General features: G+C 34.7%; 1 pseudogene across 1 annotated transcript in view; it reads left to right on the top strand.

The window, feature by feature from the left end:
* Positions 1-625: 625 nt before the first annotated feature.
* LOC143255979 (putative fatty acyl-CoA reductase CG5065) overlaps positions 626-21,814 on the top strand; it is a 96,229-nt pseudogene continuing 75,040 nt past the window's right edge. Inside the window, exon 1 of the transcript XR_013030948.1 lies at positions 626-751. The product of XR_013030948.1 is annotated as a putative fatty acyl-CoA reductase CG5065 (transcript). The remainder of the gene's footprint in view (positions 752-21,814) is intronic.

Here is a 21,814-nt window from a genome sequence, read left to right as displayed (position 1 = left end):
TTAAAATATGAGATATTGGGCGTGATCAAATAATCAATGTAAAGGGTTTGAACTTCTGAGTCCAAATTTGTTATTATATCTCAAATCGATCGAGAAATGATGGAGTTTTGGGCTAAAAGTTCGTACTTAAAGAAAAACACCTGGAGTCATTATTTGAGACGCTGTTTCGCGGCTGAAAACAAAAGTCTTGTTGACTCTGCAGTCACATACTTTTGTAATTTTAATATCGTCTAAGTACTTTTAGGCAAAAATTTCGAATTTTTGGAAAACTATCTGTAGATGAGTTGAGACTAAATACTTAAATTAAAACCTTCAAATTGAATAAATTATTTCGTACAAACAAACTGTTTTAAAAACTGCTGGTATTACGGTTATTTCGCCCGAAAATTCTTTCAAATGAGAGCTTGGAAATGAACACAAAACACAGGAACAGGAATCTTGTTATTATTATTGTTATCTGAAATTGATAATTATCATTGGAGATTTTAGGGCACCCCTGTACGTGTGAGCCTTGGGTCAATTGCCAAATCCTACATCAAGTGTGATTCACCATTGGCTATTCTGCTTGCGATTCGCTTAAAATAAAGGGAGTACTGCCACTTGAGAGAAGCGTCGATATAAAATAATTTTTACAACGCCCATAAGTAGACAGGCCTAAGCAGGAAATACCATTTGAAAAGGTTTTAGTTTATCTTATTTCTGTTAGGATTTAGATTCAGATGGTCGACCACCGTTGATTTATAATACGTAGGTAGGTAGCATTTGTTTTTATATATCTAAATAATACCTGAAGCTAATATTTTAAGAATAATGTATTATACGTATGGTGTTTTAATGTCTGTTATATATCACTCTAAATCTACAGGGTGGCCCGTAAGTTCCTACCCATCTATGTGTTTTGTCTAAACAATGTTATAATACTTATGATGAGTTGAAGGCAGCTGTTAACGCGGCATTTGGAACAATAAACCCTGCTATGTTGAAGAAAATGTCTCACAGAACATGGCGTCGCATAATATTATGCAGCGAGAATGAGGGACAGCACACAGATACACTGGATACGTAAGATATATGGATGGGTAGAGACTCACGGGCAACCCTATATATTTATGAAATATTTGAAGAATCTATAACATATACACTACTCGTTTACTCATTAGTAGTGAATGATTTACGATACGAAGCCAAATTTTACATGCGAACCCTATTCATAGTCAAATCAAGATAATGCTTTTTATAGTAAAAAACTATATATTGCATATATGGTATGTTTTAGTTGTCTTTCGCTCACCATAATGTATCTGTGTTTGTGTAGGGTTTGATTATTTTAATAGTTCGTGTATATTTGTTTTTTGTCTATATGTTTTGATGTTCTTTTATTCTGTAGATACTGAACTGTTAAATAATGAACAAACTGATACTAGATCATATGATAACTAATTACAAGGATAACTATAGTGATAGGGGTTTGTGTACGTCTGTATATTACAAATAATATAGCTATCGAAAAGCTGCATATTTTGAGGGTTTTAGAAAAAGAAGTTGATACTGACCCCCTTTTTAAAACATTTATATATACCTTAGTGCAAGTTATGAGGCTCTGAACTCCTATTTACAGTATATTGTAGTTTATAACTGAATTAGTGACCACATAAATCCTGGGCTTGTTTTTTCTTGGGTTCATGTAAAGGTTTCTCGGGTTGTAACTTAGTCGTTTCTTTAATTGATCTTTACCCACATACACTTATGGCGTTCAGTAGTTAACAACTTGTCTTTTTTATTCATTTTTATCCACAATCAGTCTCTCATACCTTTCAAAATTATCGACATAAATCAGAATAAAAAAAGTAAAACTTTTCGTGTAATAATAAAAAGTGCACTTTTTGTTCTAAAGTTAGACGTGTCATCGTTATTCTAACAGATCTCAGCTTATGAATTGGTGTTAGAGAATTGGTTGACTCTGATAGTAGGAGTTTTAGTAACAACCAGGGAAGCGTATGATCTGGAATCATGTTTTACCAAATTAAGATAATAATCCTTCACTTTGTTGTTGCTTTAACTTGTGTATTAAAAGTGTACAGTTAATACTTGAAAAAAAAAGCCTAATTGTGTTTAGTTCATTACGTTACATTTGTTGTTATTTGTAAAAATTGATGTCTATACAATGTACATTAAAATAAACTCATCTTTGCACTGAGCACGTTGGGTGTTGTAGGCCACGGTTTTTCGTTAGTGAAAGTGTGTTCATTGTTGTTTATATTAGATAAATAGGTAGTATATAAATATCAGTTTATTTTAAATAACAATTACTGTTTGTTTATTTTTTTAAGTGTATCGTTCTAAGTAACAACAGCGTTCCATCAAAGTATTAGTACTGCTAAATTAGTAGTGAAATAGAAAACAATGACTCAATGTTTTGGGACTGTAATATTTCCTTTATATGTTTGGTTTTCCTTTATGGACATATTAATTTATGGGAATTTAATCTGAAAGTAATTTCAAGCAGTTAGATGAACAAATATTTTGATTATAATGTTTCCATTCTGTGTTACGGGAAAATTTGTTGATACTATGAGAAGAACGGTCAGTGACTTTTGTTCTGTTTCCTATGTGACGGTTCAATAATGTTTGTGCATCTAGACTTACAGGATTTCCCATTCTAGTAGGAGAGTTGTTGTATGTTTGGTTAATTGGGGTCATTGGCCGAAGCTGCAAGCGAACCATTGGTCAAATATTACTATTAACACAGCCGGTTCTTACCCGACCATCTCTTTTACTCTAATGAGAGAACTGGAATTTTCAACCATAATGGCACCATACGTGAAAGGGGTTCTAATTGACCATGTCAGATACCTCCTATGATTTAGGTAGCTGTTTTGATTTTGAAATACTGGTCTAAATGGTCAGATCAGTCACCTTTTAGGATTGCGAACGGGGCGAAGGGGGATAACAGTATTCCTCAACACCGCAATTACGGAAAGTTACCTTTACAAATTAAATTTCTGTTACGATATTTTTGTTTTCCTTCTTGGATCAAGGTATTTGTTCTTAGTTTTGAACTTCTTGTCTCAAAGAAAGCCGGCCATAACAAGCTGACCAAAATCTCTTCACTCCAAGTAAAATAACGTCATAACCAAGAGTGGGGTGAAGAGAAACCATGGACCTGAAAGAGTTCGTATCAGAACCACTGTCATGCGTTGGATAAAGTGTTATATCAGAGGTTCTCCTAGGATTTGGGTAACTGTCTCTTGTTTTGAACTAATGATCCAATTTGATAGGTCAAAAATCTCTCGGACTTCAGATAGCCAACCCTAGTTTTGAACTACTGGCCTAAATGGGGACATCAGAGATCTATAGGTTTTAAGTAACTGCCTCTAAATTTGAACTACTGACCAAAGGGAAAGCAACCAGCTACTAGTACTTGTCATTAAAAATGATTTATTTTGATCGTTTACCCGAATGGGAGGAGTGGCTATTGCATTTTATTACGCGCCCACAACTGTAAATATGGAAGAGCTCAACGGATCACGTGCCGAATCCCACTTCAATTAGGAACTAATTACTTGACCATGTATAGTTCAGACAAAAACTCTTAGTCCTTAAAATCTTCCACGAACCAGCATTGATTTAATATACAAATAAAATCGACGTTTTCGATTATAGTATGGTAACAAGAATTCTAAATTAATTATTGTTCATTTGTTCAAGGTGCAGGATATTTTCTCTTTCACAACTTTCTGCTTTTGGAAACTGTATTGCTTCGCTGTTTTAGATTTAATAAAAGTGTTCGTGACTATATATTTTTGTTTTTCTACCTATCTAGTACATTCCTTATTTTATAAGGATTATTCAATTTTTGATGAAACTTCTCACTTTAGCTTGATTTAAACAGCCTAACTGATCTGTTGAAAGACTGTGTATAAGTGTTTTATCAGAACTTATCACTCGTGATAAACGACAACAACATTGGATACATTCCTTATCTTTTTTATATGCAAAAACGGCTCGTTTGGGCTGAGAAAACACTTTACATAGAAGAGCGAACAACGTTTCGACCTTCTATGGTCATCGTCAGGTTCACATTCCTTATCTGTGTAGGTATAGTTGAATCTGTGGCTCGGCATGGCCAGGTGGCTAAGGCACTTCGACTCGTAATCTGAGGGTCACGGATTCGAATCCCCATCGCACCAAACATGCTCGCCCTTTCAGCCGTGGGAGTGTTATAAGGTGACGATCAATCCCACTATTCGTTGCTTAAAGAGTAGCCCAAGAGTTTGTGATAGGTGGTGATGACTTCCCTCTAATCTTACACTGCTAAATTAGGGACGGCTAGTGAAGATATCCCTCGTGTAGCTTTGCGCGACATTCAAAAACAAACAAACTTGAATTTTGTACACAATTGCTTTGTAGTTACAACTGTAATAAGCACGTATAAACTGCTTTATCGATAAAATTAATTGTAGTTACAAAATCCTATTTATACAGATTGACAACTGTTTTTATAAAATTTAAATTAGTGCAGTTGTTGTCCAAGCAATTGTTGATGTAAATAATTTTCGACCAATATTAACGCCCCCCCCCCACTCCAGTGGCACGGCGGTATTTTTGCAGACTCACACTGCTAGAAACCGGATTGCAATACCCGTTGTGGGCAAATCACAGATAAGCTCATCGTGTAACTTTGTACTTAATTCCAAAACCAATATTGAGTCTGTTCCATCCCAGCCGGCATAGGTAGCTCTAATATACACACTATAGCGAAAGGTACTGGTTATAATAGACATATGTGGTTGACATATTATCATATTATTTTTCTTCACTGTAATAATTCTTATAATTTATATATATACATATTTCTCTGATTCTCTAAGTTTTATAGTGTTAGGGTTTTGTAGCGAGCAGTTACTGTGAAGGCTTAAGGATTTAAAAGTTTTTATATATTCCAGGAAAGGTATTGCTATTTAGATTGATCGTTAAGCCTCGTTGTGTGAGTAACCGTAAATTATGTTTTCAAAGTATAATTATGAATTAAATCCACATAATGTTTGTGTGAGACTACCACCATGTCACTGGTATTTAATAGTTAATGGTAATTACACGTAGTTGGTGTAATTACTATTAATTCTGTACACAGAGCTGCATGAATTTAATTATCATTTTACTATATATATTTGTTGCCATACTCATTCTCGCATATTTAGGGTTTATTTTAAAATCAACTAGGCGTAAACAGAGCAACTAAGAACGAAATAGTGATATATGCAGTGTAATATGAAAGTTTGGTTTGAATTTCGCGCAAAGCTACTCGAAGGCTATCTGCCCTAGCCGTCCCTAATTTAACAGTGTAAGACTAGATGGAAGGCAGCTGGTCATCACCACCCACCACCAACACTTGGGCTACGCTGTTACCAATGAATAGTGGGATTGACCGTAACATTATAACGCCCCCACGGCTGAAATGGCGAGCATATTGGGTGTGATGGATATTCGAACCCGCGACCCTCGGATTACAAGTCGAATGCCTGGCCGTGACGGGCCTGTAATACGAAAGACTGATAGAAAGAAAGCATTCTGCTATATTTATTAAAAGAATTGACCTTTTTTTACACATTAGAATAAGTAGCTTCTAATGTTTTTTAGGAATACCATATATGTCAAATTACATTTATTTTATGAGGAATTTAAAACTTTCGATAGGCGAATTTCTAGAACAAGTTGACAAACTGTTCATACTCGCAAGTTTCGTTTTATTGAATGTAGTTATTTAATATTTAAATTCGACGTTCCATTACTGTACTTAGTAAGACATGTTTTATTTAGGGATAGTAGATAAAGAAAAGAAACGTGTATAAGATTAACTTGTTCTTGTTTAAGAGGACACCTTTTATGAATTCCTAAGGTCGCGATCACGTAAGGCAAATATCAATAGAACATTTTGTGGAACATACCCTAATGGCAACACTGACAGGGGTCGAGAGGGGTATTTTTCTAAATTTTAAGATTTTCAAATTAGTAACATTTTTATTATTATTAACTACTCTGTACGTTTTTTATCGATGTGCAAAACAGTGCGAAATGAAGACTTTTGCACTCTCAGTATCATCAGCGGACTCCTTTTGAAACACTCTTTTGATATTAAATCCATTGTTAATCAACCACATCATAAACCCTCAATGGCCAGTTTTGATGTAATCTCCATCTTCACCGAAGTCCCAACAACTGAAGCCTTCAAGATGGCTACAGAACTTTATATATACACGATCCCAACCCACTGACACATCTTCGCAGCAAAAAATGATCATCATTTATGGCGATCATGACACATGATGATACCACCTCACGCATATGAAAAAAATACTTTTTATGATAGCATATTCTAAATAAATGAAAGTATATTTGGTTAGTATTTTAAATTTAAAACTTAAGTATATTGGAAGATTGTAACTCTTGATGTATTATTAATATACGCTTCCCTTAATGTATTAAAATTCACAAACAAACAACGTTTTATAATACGCAATAAAAATATTTATTTAAACCGATCAAAGGTCTTGAAAGTTACTCTGTGTTTCAACTTGATTTATAGTGCAATACCTTATTAACGTTGCTACTTCGTGAAGTTGTCGATTGCTTGCTCGTGCTTTCTAGCGCCTTAACAAATAGTGGAACGTTTTGTGTTTGGTTTTTGTTTAGTGTTTGAAAAATTCATCAATTTTTAAACGGAATTCTGGGAATAACAGTTTTATCTGCGTGTGGAAGTATGTGTGTGTTTATATATATATATAGAGAGAGAGAAAGAGAGCTTTTGGGTTTAAATTGTAAAATATAAAAATGTTGAAACTTATTACTCGCTGTTAAGAGTCTGACATATCATACATAGTTGATTTTAGGTGGGGTTGTTTTGGAAGCCTAAATGAATGAGTGATTTCCAACTATCTAATTTTGTATTTTAAGTGCATATTCAAAGTAGTCTCTCTTTATAGGTGCTTTTAATTTAAGTCTAAGATACCTTAAAAAAAATCATTAAAACTTCAAGTTTCTTTTGTCTGCTTGTAGCGCAAATCTGTAGGATACTGTTTGCACTCATTTTGAACCGATAGACTACAGAGAAAGAAACTAGCCCAAAGCAACCACCACCAACTTTCAGACTACTATAATGGAGTAGTGAGTTTTGACCGTCACTCCTATAACGCACCGATATCTTCATAGGCGGAACGCGATCTTACGGCAACAACGCAAAAAAAAAAAAAGGGTTTTATTTGGGGATCTTTTGAATGAATAACAATTTGTAAGAAACAACTAGTTAAAAATGATATTATAAGCAGTCAGCAAAGAGTAATTTTTATTTCACTTAGGTAGCTGCAGTAAATAAGATGTTTGTTTTTAAGCACAAATCTACACTGTGGTCTGTTTATACTGTATCTGAAGCAGGTGTCAAAACCAGAGTTTTTGTCTTAAAAGTTACTAGAAGTACCGCTGAGCATGAATGATATTAATATTGTGCATAGGTTGAAGGTCAGCGTGTGGCAGCAATCGTAAAATATATTATTGTATTGGGGGACGTCTAGAAAACAAACATCATTAAAAATATTATCAGCATATCTAAAAAATACAAAACTATATCCCAAAACCGAGACATATTTCGGATCACTGTGTCCGACATAACACAGACTATTATAAGTACGTTTAATCAGAATGAATGCACTGACGCCTGCCTTTTCGACGCAGAGGAAACCTTCACAATGTATGAGCAAAACATGCTTCGCATGAAACTGTCGCGTGGGTTTCCAATTTTCAACTTATCAAGTAAATATTAATATATAGGACATTTTCTCAGAACATCTTATTCCTGAGGCAATTGTCTCAAGGGTGGTATGTGAGTGAAATGCCTTTTGTTGAACTAGATACACGTTTTTGTTTCCAGATGATGTGGACATGTAGAGGATAGTTGCGACAAATCTTGAGTAAACAAAATAGGAAACTTCTGCTCTCCCCTTTCAAATAATATCCTAGCGGAACACTTCTCGAGGTACCTACGTCGGTTAAATTTCTGGGCTTAACTTATGATTTTTTAACAGAATTGGACGTAAAGACATAAATGACGTCAAAACTTAAATTTGGCAAAGGGCCAATGACTTACGAAGTTTGTCTCGTAACAACATATCGAAAATATACATTGTCCAATGGTAAAGAACATCTGCCCTGAATTTTTAAACATACTAAGTCACTGTAACAACTGTGTAAATCAGTAGATTATTTCAATAAAGATTTAAACACAAACGATTTACTAAGTTCGCTGAAAACTTTCATCGTTTACGAATGATATAGATCGAAGTTTCTCTCACCATTAAATACTGTAATCTAGCTTGTATCACGGCAACTTGATATTAGATAGTTAGGTGTAAAGTTTTATTTTATAAGGGTAATTGTGCTGAAATAGAAGCATTAGTATATTTCTGTGTGAAACCATGGAATTGTTTGCGAGTATAAGATTTTGTGTTTGATCAATTGATTAAAAGCGATGTAAATGTTAATAAGAAAGAAGATTATGTTGTTCTTTGGGGGGGGGCGACATAGTCTGAAAATGACCACTTGTTAGTATGTGTGTCTGTGTGTGTTTTAATCTAGGACATTTGTGGCGCGCATGTAAAGGCTGCGTGTTTTGAAATCGCTGCTAGTGTTATAAATGACTACGGAGAATTGCGTAGGCTGTTCCTTATTTATTAAATTAGGCCCAAGCATCAACATCCTGAACATGGAGTATGAAAGTGATCCCGTTTGCACTTTATCATCTCGGGTCTTATAACCCAAATCACAACCACTGAAACAATAAAGTATGTCATCCACTTGCTTAAGAAGACAGGAAGAGGGAATTTTTGTCAGAATCTTGGACAAAAGAACGGGACTCGGAATAATTTGATATATGTGCAATACGAGGGTTGTTCAAAAAATACGCGGACTGACGTCATAAAACAAAATGTACTTTATTTAGAAGTTACAGGTCTGGGACCCCTTCAAAGTACTCTCCTCCCCAACGCACACACGTATCCCAACGGTGTTTCCACTTGTTGAAACAGTCCTGGTACGCTTCTTTTGTAATGTCCTCCAGCTCCTTCATCGCATTTGCCTTAATCTCGGGAATCGTCTCAAATCTTTTTCCTTTTAAGGGTCTTTTGAGTTTGGGGAACAAGAAACAATCGCAAGGAGCAAGGTCAGGTGAGTAGGGGGATGGGAAAGAACAGTGATTGAGTGTTTGGCCAAAAACTTACGAGTTCTGAGGGCCGAATTTCGCAGCAACGCGGTGCATCTTCAATTTTTCGGTCAAAATCTCGGAACAAGATCCAACTGATATCCCACACTCTTCAGCAAGCTCCCTGACAGTCAGACGTCGATTTGCCTGCACCAGGGTGTTGATTTTGTCGACGTGTGGGTCGTCAGTTGACGTGGAAGGACGTCCAGGACGCTCATCATCTTCAATGGACTGTCGACCATCCTTAAAACGTTCATGCCACTTGAAACATGCCGTACGCTTCAAAGCAACATCACTGTAAGCCGTGTTAAGCATAGCAAAAGTTTCAGTCGCAGATTTTCCAAGTTTAACACAAAATTTCACAGCAAGTCGTTGCTCCTTCAGGTCATTCATTCTGAAATCCGCCAAACGAAAAAATCGCACTTCACTTAAAACCGCGTAGCTAATACACAAATGAAGATATCTGCAATCGGGAAATGGTGTCGTAATCAGCTTATCTGTGCAAACCTAGCAACACCAAACGGATTCCCCTGGAACCAACTGGAGCCGCGCAATTCAAACAGTCCGCGTATTTTTTTAACAGACCTCGTATATGTTGGTGAGCATATATCGAAAGTAAACATGTGAGGGAAAATTACTGTTACACAGACTGATCTCTAAGGCTGAGATAATGGGGACATAATTAATTAATTAATTGTTTCTTGATGCTAAGGAGATTACCCTAACTAATTAGGTCCGACATGGCCAGATGGGTTAAGGCGTTAGACTCGTAATCTGAGGGTTCCGGGTTCGAATCCTCGTCACACCAAACATGTTCGCCTTTTTAGCCGTAGGGACATTATAACGTGACGGTCAATCTCACTATTCATTGATAAAGAGTAGCCCAATAGTTGGCTGTGAGTGGTGATGACTAGCTGCCCTTCTTCTAGCCTTACACTGCTAAATTAGGGTCGGCTAGCGCAGATAGCCCTCGTATAGCTTTGCGTGAAATTCAAAAACAAACCAAACAAACAAACCTGACAAATTGGAGGAAGAGGTTAACGAAACCTGACCCTCCTGGGTAGATAAACATCAATACCCAAATACCCATACAGAGAGAGAGAGAGAGCGAACCTAACAAATTAAATTGGCACTGACATCGTAATTTATGATTCAGATTGAAGTTTCATATTTTTAAAAATCTAAATATATCTTAGTTACTAAGCTTACTAAATTATAGTGGAATTCTATGGTATCACTGTAGTTATTTATCAACTGCATATATGTAATATTACAAAGTAGTAATATTAAGAAGTTTGAATTGTATAATTGTTAAATACTAGTAATCAGATTTGTGTTTTGTTTTGATAAATATTTTTCCCAAATGTTAGGTTTTAAGTAGAGATTTCCTCTTATTGACCAAGTTGTCAACTAAACTGATACATTTGATCACCACCTAGTGATACATTTGATGTAGGTATAGAGGTTTTGCAATGATGTAAAAAAATCACGTAGTCTACGCTATAGTTTATTTCGCCATATTCGAGGTCAGTTTATTTTATTCGTTTTATGTGAAAACAAATGACAAGTTGGCCTTCTACTTTTGCATTGTTTAGAGCTATGACTCATCTCAGCGATGCGGGTAACGAAGGATATGTTGTTAAATTCTATAGCCGTAGAGTTTCAGATTCACATGTTTTACCGAAAGCGATATGTTTGCTACTGGCAGGACATAGTTTTACCGAATCTCATGTTGCGTACTGTCAATTGTTTGACATCTAATATGGTTGCAATGAATAAAACAGGAAATTTCGTGACGTCACGAACAAGACCTTTAAAAAGTATTTCCTATCTATCGTGTGCTTTTCCAAGCACCTCATTAGAAAATTAAGCGCTTTGGAGACAACGAAATTAACATGTTAAACACTTTGGGCCAGTTTCTCTGACATCTTTTCCCAGAAACTTCAACAGTTATATAATTTAGTCAACCATTTCTTCATAGCTTATATTTTGATAGTGATAACTTGTGTTTTTTGGTTGGATTTCTGTTATAATCAGTGCCTCACTTTCCTAATGGCATATTATGGAATTATCTCAGTTGTGGTCCCTGAATAATTAATATATCGTTTTAGTTCTTTATGTCATCATTTTTTTTATTAATTAACGTCAAAAAGCTGTCTTTATTTCTTCCCATCAAAAGGTTTACCCTTTTGCCAAGTTTGTTTCGTTTTCGGTTCTAAGAAGACATCTAATAAAATGGAGGATTTTTTTCCACCAATTTTGATTGAACCGATTTATTTTCTCATCTCCATTTTATAATTTTTTCCGGCAGTTAAGGTTTGATCGGGATTTTATTCTGTAACCTTTTCAACTTTCACAAAAATGGACAAGACCATCTTTAGTGATGGGTGTTAATAAGCTACTTAGAGCTCACCATATGTTTTGAAAAGGAGACAACACTCTTAATAAGTGACTCACTGTAAATTGCTCATTAAATGTGTACAGTTTATTCTGCATTAAATACAATTCTTGTCTTGTAAGACTATGAAAGGAAGCTCTTTTACCAAAAGTCATCATCTGTGCTGTTGAACAACCACAGTTCGACAAGTCCTAGGATTTTCAACACAATCACTAATCAAAATCCTGACCAACCTGACAACAGTGGACAGCTGGTGCCGCGAAAGTAAGTTCCAGGCAGCTTGATGAACTGAGACTTAGGCTCTGCTTTCCTGGAAAAGAGATGTTGGGATTGGGATAAAGAGGAGCTCTCCAGGTTAGTTGAAGTATGTTCATAGATGAAAAAAAAAATCCGCCAAAGAGCAGAAAACTGTATAATAGGCACGAGAAATCATCTGACAAACAATACTAGAAGGCTGGAGAAATCATCTGACAAACAATACTAGAAGGCTGGAGAAATCATCTGACAAACAATACTAGAAGGCTGTAGGTTTGCGTTTCTTTTTGGGGTTTTTTTTTGCCACGACATATATTTCCTTGCCTCGTACTTGAATCTAAGACCTGTTGCGTTCTCTACCAAATTAGCTGAGTGCTAGTCTTTTACTGATTCTTATTAAGGCTGATTTTAATTACTCCAGTTACTAAAGGAGCACCTTATTCTCTAGAACCACTTCTCCTATGTAAACATCTATTTATATAATGTCACCTTTTTAATATATACAGAGTTTTCTTCCTTTCAGTTTAGGCCCGGCATGGCCAGGTGGTTAAGGCACTCGACTTGTAATCTGAGGGTCACGGGTTCGAATCTCCGTCACATTAAACATGCTCGCCCTTTCAGCCGTGGGAGCGTTATAATGTAACCGTCAATCCCACTATTCGTTGGTAAAAGAGTAGCCCAAGAGTTGGCGGTTGGTGATGATGACTAGCTGCCTTCTCTCTAGTCTTACACTGCTAAATTAGGGACGGCTAGCGCATGTAGCCCACGAGTAGCTTTGCACGAAATTCAAAACAAACAAACAATCCTTTCAGTTTTCAATTAACGTGTATTTAGAATCATTACTTGTTCATGCAAATATTATTAATACATTCTAGTTTGTACTTGCATTGGAACATCATATTGTCTTACAAATTAAATCTGACTTTGATTATGTAAAGTGCTTATTCTAATTTTTTGCTGGTCTTCAGTGTATATTATACAATAATGAAACTGTTGCTTATGTGTATGGTACTGGAAAAACGTTTTTATTACGCGAATCTCAACTTTGCGCAGTTTTTATCCTGTATATATGTAGATTTTCAGTATTGGTCACGTTCTTCCCGCTTCGCCTCCGTTTCTCGTCGCGGAGAACTTTATTTTTCTCCATTCGAATGTACAGAAAACATTGGCCAACTGCATTTGCTGCGCGTAGTGGAGCAACACGAAGATAAAAAGGGTCAAACGCAGATTCGACGTTTACGGAGTATTTGGGATGTTTTTGTCTTTGTTCAGATATAGCGTCATAGCGTTGTGCGGCTTTAAAACAACAGTTTTCAGTTCTGAGATCATAATAATAATACGGGGCACTCGTAACACGTCAATTTTGTCGCGGAATTTGATTCAGTATTAAGTAAATGAAAGCTGTGGTTAGTTTTTATGAAGTACTGTACCTTTATGTCATTTTAAATTAACTGAACAACTATATTAGGTTCAACACTGAATGTAAGAAACGACCTAAAACTTGTGTCTAGTTATCGCCAGTGTAGACTGTCTCTCTCTTTTCATTGGCCACTTAAGTCCAAATAGCTATCAAGCTGCACGTGTGAGGAACAGCCACATAGTACAATACAACGAGTGGAATATAGGTTTGCCTGATGTGATTGGCATAACTAGCTGAGGTGATACTATTCTTCAAATAGGCTATAAATAGGTTTAGGAGATTAAGATTACTGATACGACCCGGAAGCTATTCGTGTCTTGGAACTATTTTGTTTTTATTCAAGTCTTCTAATATTCCATATTCTGTATTTACAGCCTAAGTTCTCCATTTCACTTTTTACTTGAGTTTTAAACAATCAATTTTTATTTCATTCTTTGCTTAATTTTTAAACATTTCAACTTCTCTGTTTTCTTTCTTCACTTCTCCTTCGTTATCTTAAAGTGTGTTTTGTGTGTGTTTTTCTTTTAGCAAAGCCACAAAGGCTATCTGCTCAGCCCACCGAGGGGAATCGAACCCCTGATTTTAGCGTTGTAATTATCTTAAAGATTTTGTATAAAGTAATTTTATAATCAAATATATGTTTTCTTGTCTTATTTACACAAAATACCACCAATCAAATCCTCTGAACTTTGTGTAATTTTCCGGATTTAAACTTTCATTTTTGATTTTATTCTTCGAATTGCGTCCCCCGCTAGTACAGCGGTAAGTCTACGGATTTACAATCAGGAGTTTGATTCTCCTCGGTGGGCTCAGCAGATAGCCCGATGTGGCTTTGCCAAAAAACAAAACATATTTCTTCGAAGTGGCACAGCATCATATCTACGGGCGGACTTAAACCACTAGAACCCGAGTTTCGATACTCGTGGTGGGCAGAGAACAGATAGTCCTTTATATATCTTTGTGTTTAATAAGAAACAACAATAAAGGAAATATTGTAAATTTTCAAATCAAAATATTTTCTAAACTCTGACGCTTATTGTGAGTAATATTGTAAACTATTATCTGATTGATTTATTTTACGAGTTATTTTTTTAATGAAAAGTTTATTTTTATAAGGATTCGTTGCAGATGTTGGTGTCACTCAGAGTACATTTATTATAATAATGCTTAGTGTGTCCTCTTAAAATGCGCATGCGCCTTTCAGTGGACGTAAACAAATCATATATAAATATATTTTAGTAATCGTACAATAATGTATTGAAAGGTTATCAAAATTTTTGAAAAGCCCTGATATTAGGTTGTAGAATAACATTATAAGTTTACTTATTGAAAGCATTAAGACCTAATAGAAAAAGTACAATGTTATTTCTTTATCGCATATTTACCAGTAAAGGTACAACATTTAAACATGACCGTAAATGCCTCGCGGGTCTTTGTCAGTTTCCTTTTTAGACATGTAATTACTTTGTAAGTAGAAGTGAAAACAAAGCGAGAGGCTTTGAAGTAATGTCTATTTCTCCTTTAAACATTGTTTTTTGGTTTCACGAATGAGTCTTCTGTGGTGATGGTATTTGACAGATTTCACTATTTTATGCATCTGTATATACAATACGTATTTAATCCACGCGCTCACTGGTAATAAACGCGTGACTAAAACACGTGTTGTATAAATATATATATATATTTTCGTTCCCTTACAACTCTGTTTGTAGGCCAGTTACTATGGTACGTTTAACTATGCTCATTTTATGATTTTTAGTTTTTATTTGAGTGTTTATGTGTAAGAAAGTGATATGCTTAAATTATATTAAAGGTGACGTTAATTATGATTATACATGATTTAAATGGCCCGAGTATGTAAAAAGCAACGAACACCTTTAGATTGGTTGGTATGAAAACAATTATTTATTATAAGATTTACTTACTTGGACTCACGTGTGAGTTAGATTACATTGTCATTTTCTAAACGCTCATCGGTTCTATTACCGTGCAGCACGGAACTATCTAATGAGTTACGGAAATGCACAGTGTTCTTACCAATATCATATACAACTAGAATAGCCAGTTTTTACTACAGTTTATTCTTTAAAAAAGTATTTAATTTTAATTTTAGACCTGTAATTTTTATTGTGTAACAGCAGCTGACGTGATAGATTTTTTTTTCCTCTAAAAAAAGAAACAAACAAGACATAATAAGGATATACAGGATGGGACAAGAAGTATACGGTTAATTCATTTAGAACAAGATATAATTTATAAATTCTACTTTGAAGCAAATAATAATTAAACTGGCTTTAATAGTATTTTCTTTAGTATCTCCGTACAGTACAAAATGTACCAAGAATTCAGTAATTTTCACCCCACTTTGTTCAGACATTACTTTTCGAAAGCACGAGATGTCATACACATGGAATGCAACAAGGCAGAATGCTACACCATATATCGTTTATTTTGTATGCACAAATAGTAGTGATATATAGCGTTGAAGGAAAACTCGTAATCTCAGTGGTATTGATTGGTAGGACAATTCACAATCTCACCTTACTTTGCATTTTCTTGACAAATGATTCTATTTGTTTGTTTGCAGTTGAGCACAAAGCCACGCAATGGGTTATCTGTGGTATGTCCACCACGAATATCGAAACTCGGTTTTTAGCGATATAAGCCATCAGGCTTACCGCTGAACCACTGGGGATTGTGTGTGTGAAGACCGATCGTAATTTTTTTTCTTTCAACAGAAATATCATTCAGGTGTTAGTAAATTAGATGAATGTATATCAAAACCTCATGAAATACCACAGATAACCCTCTCCCAGTGGCACAGCGACGTGCCTGCGAACTTGCAAAGTTCAAGTCCGAGTTCCTATACCCGTGGTGGGTAGAGCACAGACAGCTCATTGTGTAGCTTTGAGTTTAATCGCACACACACACACACACACATATAATAATTTGTAGATTAACAAATTAAATATAATGATTTATTGTTCAGACTATATAGTAGTAACATGCTGCAATATCAGATATTTTAACTTTTTCATTTGTCAAACATCGGTAATCAAAGTTTTATTTTGATTTGGTGAATATTACCCCAGATGTTAGATTTCGTTAGAAGGCGTATATTTAATGCTCTGAAAGTAAGGTATTCAGTTAAACAAACTGAAGGCATATTTTTATCTACAACTAGTAAATTTATACATTATGTTGTGTTTTACATTTCATAATACACAGTATAGTTTATCTTTAGGTTAATCTCTCTTGAAGAAGTGTTGGATGTTTTGAAACATTTTTTTATATGCATGGGAACTATCATTATTGGTGTGAATTACTTTTATAGACAAGTCATTCTTGTAAGCTTCTTGTGTGCTTAATTTTATATTTGAAAGTTAGTTTGAAAATAATTCTTAGAAAGGTCAATGTGAGTGTTTGATGATAAATCTTCCAAGCATCACCCATGACCTTTGTTGCTTACGAACGTTAAATTCATGCACGCGAAAGAAGATTCCAGTTATTTCTTGCTTCAGGGCTAACCACGCGTATTTATTAAGTATCGAGTAAGGTCATTGACACGAAACTAGGCCATTCTACCTAACATACGCAACGCTGAGCTTACCTGGCTGATATATTTAAGTTGCTTGTGAGATTTGTAGATTTTCTAATTTATGTATGATACTCAAATATCAGAAACATTTATCCTGTACACACAAGATCCTTATTGTCATACATGTAGTCACGATTTTACATTATATTGTCACGTCTCTATGTTTACAGCCTTTTGTTTTCGCCCTCAAAAATCTTTGCATTTTGTGGTCTGAATTCTGTTAATTTTATTTTTGGAATTTAAGTTTATTTTGAACCATGAACCTTCCAGTGGTACAGCAGTATGTGTGCGGACTTACAACACTAGGAACGGGATTTCGATACCAGTGGTGCGCAGAGCACATATAACCCATTTTGTAGCTATGTGTTTAACTACAAACAAACCTGTTGTGCCACTTTCATTCAAACTGAGATATAAGTAGCTATGCTTTAGAACTATATATAACCAGTATGTTATTATGAACAGCATATAGGGCCATTTAGGTCACAGTTAACGCACCAGTATCTATATTTTGATGTGCTGTATATATATAACAAAATATTGTTTCTTTGTTCCGTAGTGGGAGCTTCACTTCCAAACGACGATTAAGTATATTTACCTTAACATTCTACTTAGCAACCAGGTTATTGTTAGAAACTCTTCGAAATATATAGACATATGAACTACCACACCATGCCAGCTTGTTTTTTTTTCCTTTTTCGGCTTCAATACGAGCGCGTTCTTGTTAGGCTTCGAGACGTTTATTTTCTCTTTCAGCGATTTCTTTGCGTTTTAATGATTGGTTGCAGTTCATCAGTTTGTTGCTTTCTCACACAACACTGGTTTTTCAACAATATATTATTTAGTTAATCTTTTTTTATTGATTTTTTAACCTTTGATTCTAAGTTTTGGCACTTTCGAGCAATTATTTTTTACTATATTTTTATAGTTTTTAGAGGGTGGGTGATTCAAGAAAACCTTGATAATCAGATATCAAATCTTGTTGGCACTGATAAATATAAAGTAAATTAATATTTGTCTTTTAGTTTAAATCGAATTTTGTGTCTGATTCAAATCACGGGCACGGGCCCTCAATTTATTACATTACATATTATAATTTATCTCGGACAAGTTTCCAATTTATTATGTTACGTATTACGATTTCAAATAACCTAAAATTTTAATTTAAGTGAATTGAATATCGATCTATATCAAACTTATGATATTTGCTAACAAAATTGATACACAATTTTCTTTCTTAACACATTTATTTGAATATATAAACAATAATACAATTTATTATAACGGTTATTACAAATAAACTTTTTATAAATGGAAGTTTTACAAACATACAAACAATGTTGAGTATTCTACTTGGCCTGGAACTGAATATTTTATCGATGGTTCACGATGAGCAAATTAATTATATATTGATATACAGGTATACTTCACTTGATGGGAAGTCAGCTAGTTTCTTCACAAGTGAGTTTTTTCCCCAACGAAAATATCTAATGCCCTCGTAGCAATACTGTTCCAAATCTATAAACGTTCCTGGTCAAACATTTGTAGTTTCCCGATTGATAAGCGTTAATCACCGTTATCGCTTCCGAGGTTTATAGTGTACTAACTGTAGCAAACCAAAAATATCAAACTGTCTCTTCGCGTTGCGTTGGTTACCTTTTGTAAGCTTTAAGGCGAGTTTCTTGAAAGTTCAGTTGGCCACAATATTTTCAAGACGCGCCAGCGCTTTCGTAAAACATATATTCTTGATTCTTACATTCGTAAGTATTCTACGTATTTAGAGAATAAACAGGATTTTCGCAATGCGCATTTAACAATATAAGTTACGAGCGTTTCTAAATATATTTGTGTATATATATTCATACATATATAAAACTGAAACAAACATAGATATTAAAATACATATGTAATAGTAAATCCGTTTCCCGTATTTCGGCGCACACGCTAGCTAACCTGTAGTAGACTGTTTTGATCTGAATCTTATGCTTGTTAAAATTTGTCTAGAACCATTCTCACTAGATGGTTTTATGAGTTTTCTAGTCATATCGACTGTGTGAAGGTTTATAAAGACTTGGAGATTACGTCAGCCTTATTTTAGTTGTAGATAACGTTTAAGCCTCCTTTTTTGGAAGTACTGGTGTCTAATGATTATAAACAAAGAGATCGAGTTTTACGTTCTTCGACTTGTGTCTCATGTAGTAGATAGCTGGAGTACCTGTCCCCTGGACGGAAGTTATGTAAATTCATCATTAATGAAAGGTTATCTTAGGACAGGAAAAGTTACTTACCATATATGTAATTGTAAAAAAAACAAAAAAAAACGCTAATAAGAACTGTAAAGCGCTAAAATGTGAAATCGCTAATTTGCTTGTATCTCCATTCGGATTCAATGAATTTCCATACCAATATTGGTGAAGATCTGTCATGAACCTGCGACATAGTTACATGAACATACAACAGGTAGTGCTATTATACACAGATTCAATTTCATAAGTTAATGTTTATTCTGTTGTTGTTTTATCTGCAGTATACATTAAAGGTACAACGTAGAGATATAGTTCTCTAAAGTAGTAAAATTATGGAAATAGTGTGGCTATGACAGCAGTTCCCATATCTAGTTAGGAATTATTTGTGACTACAGTCACTCTAGAGGTATACTGTAGTGATAATTCATTTATTTTCTATACTTATCTTACAAGTGCAGAAGACTGGTCGTGTATTAGAGTCGTATGGTCAAATTGAATTTTATCATTTGTACACCTTATAAATGCATTAGTTTTTTCATGTTAATAATATTCAACACTATACCAATTATTTTACGTAACTAATTCTTTGTTCATAAACTTATAATCTTTGTGAACAAATAATAATTTTTTCATAAGTTGAACTAAACTTTGCGAAGTTGTTTTCCTTGAAAGGAACTGATTACACAGAAAAGTGAAAACTGATGTCAGTAAGTTAGTGATTCATTATCAGTTTGCTACTTTAAAAAACGACAAATACATTATATTGGTTGGGTGCAGTTCAGAACACGTTAAGGCGCTCGACTCGTAACCTGAGGGTCGCAGGTTCGAATCCCGTCACACCAAACATGCTCGCCCTTTCAGCCGTGGGGGCGTTTTAAAGTTACAATCAATCCAACTTTTCGTAAGTAAAAGAGTAGCCCAAGAGTTGGCGGTGGGTGGTGATGACTAGCTGCCTTCCCTTTAATCTTACACTGCTAAATTAGGGACGGCTAGCACAGATAGCCCTCGAGTAGCTTTGTGCGAAATTCCAAAAAACAAACAAACAAACCTTTAATCTTACACTGCTAAATTAGGAACAGATAGCCCTCGTGTAGCTTTGCGCGAAATTCAGAACAAACAAACACGTGTTCTTTCGCGTTCTTAAATGTACACACATATATATATATATAAAGACATGGGCGGAGTTGTAGTTATCCACGTGACTTCCAAGCATTGGAGATGAAAAATAACAATGTAGGTTCTGTTTACGAACTTGCTATTTTTTCTACAAACAGATACGTGCTCCAAGCCCAAATATAAGCAGTATTTTTGGTCAATATATTTCTTTTTTAGTTACTTTTTAATGGCTAATTGACTCTCAAGAACTTGTTGAGAAAATTAAAGCTTGATTGTTTATTTACAAACCTTAAGTATATTTATGTATTCGCAGCATTAGTTTTATAAATCTAAGTGAACGATTGGCCTGAGCTTCACTTATTACACATAGCTTAAAATAGAAGAAATAAAAGTATTTTGTTTTCTGTCCTATTATACTGACAGCTCGTTAATCTTACAAGAAATAACTATATAATTTATATATAATGTGTAGTAGTGTTAGAGAGCACAAAACCACACTAAGAAATATTCCCAAAAAATACCGTGACACTGAAGAAGACACGAAACGCGTCGAACCTAATTTCTCTAATATCAGAACTCCCGAGAGATTTTTCTTTTGTTTGTAGTATATAGGTCAGGTATTTGTTAATATATATATATATATATATATATATATATCAAAAGATTGCGTTAAAAACATGAAGTTCAAATACCTAACTAATTATATTAGTTTGTTGTAACGTAATAACAAGCCGAAACAAAAATAAATTAAATAATAATAAACAAAAAACGCTGCACAAATAAAAAAGATTCCATGGTACAAGCTGTAGTGTGGGATATAAAATGTACCTCAGGTTTAGGAGGTGATTGAAGAAGTAGGACTCGCATTTCAGTGGGGATACACCTTTTATCAGTCTTAACCTCCATTCTCCAGTATCAGGTAACCTGAAGATGACCTAAGAAGGTCGAAACGTTGTTCTCTGCTTTATTAGTAAAAGTGTTAATACCCATACCCGCCGTCTTTGGAATACATTTTTACTTCAAGTGGGCTTCTCGTTATAATGAAAATCTTCAAAAACCAGTTCTTCGAAATAACAGTTAATTGCCTAACCAGAATTGTGACCCGGTTTTCGTCTTCCTGTTTTTGCGGGAATTAAAATAAACATTATACACCCAGTGCTATTTGTGAAAACTTGTAATACTAATTATGTACTGAACTCGTAATGCGTATGAATGTTTGTGTCTAAGAATTTTTTCGAATAGTTTACGACATAAGAAATATTTGTGAATAGAAGTGTTAGAGAGCACAAAGCCTCAGTAAGAAACATTCACAGAAAACAGTGTGACACTGAAGAAAGCACAAGAGACGTGTCGAAATTAATTTCTGTAGTATCAGAACTTCTGAGAGTTTTTTTTTGTATATAGGTCAAGTATTTGTTGAAATTCCTGCGTCTCCATCTATGCTTTCAGGTTGTGTTTGCCAACATTTGTGTCAGTTCTCTGGCTTTAGGGTGCTCAATTCATTTATCTCAATGTTTATACCAGTTCCTGT

The sequence above is a fragment of the Tachypleus tridentatus genome, chromosome 7 (assembly GCF_004210375.1).
Source record: "Tachypleus tridentatus isolate NWPU-2018 chromosome 7, ASM421037v1, whole genome shotgun sequence".
In the NCBI taxonomy this organism is placed as follows: Eukaryota; Metazoa; Arthropoda; class Merostomata; order Xiphosura; family Limulidae; genus Tachypleus; species Tachypleus tridentatus.
This window is presented reverse-complemented; position numbering and strand designations above follow the sequence as displayed.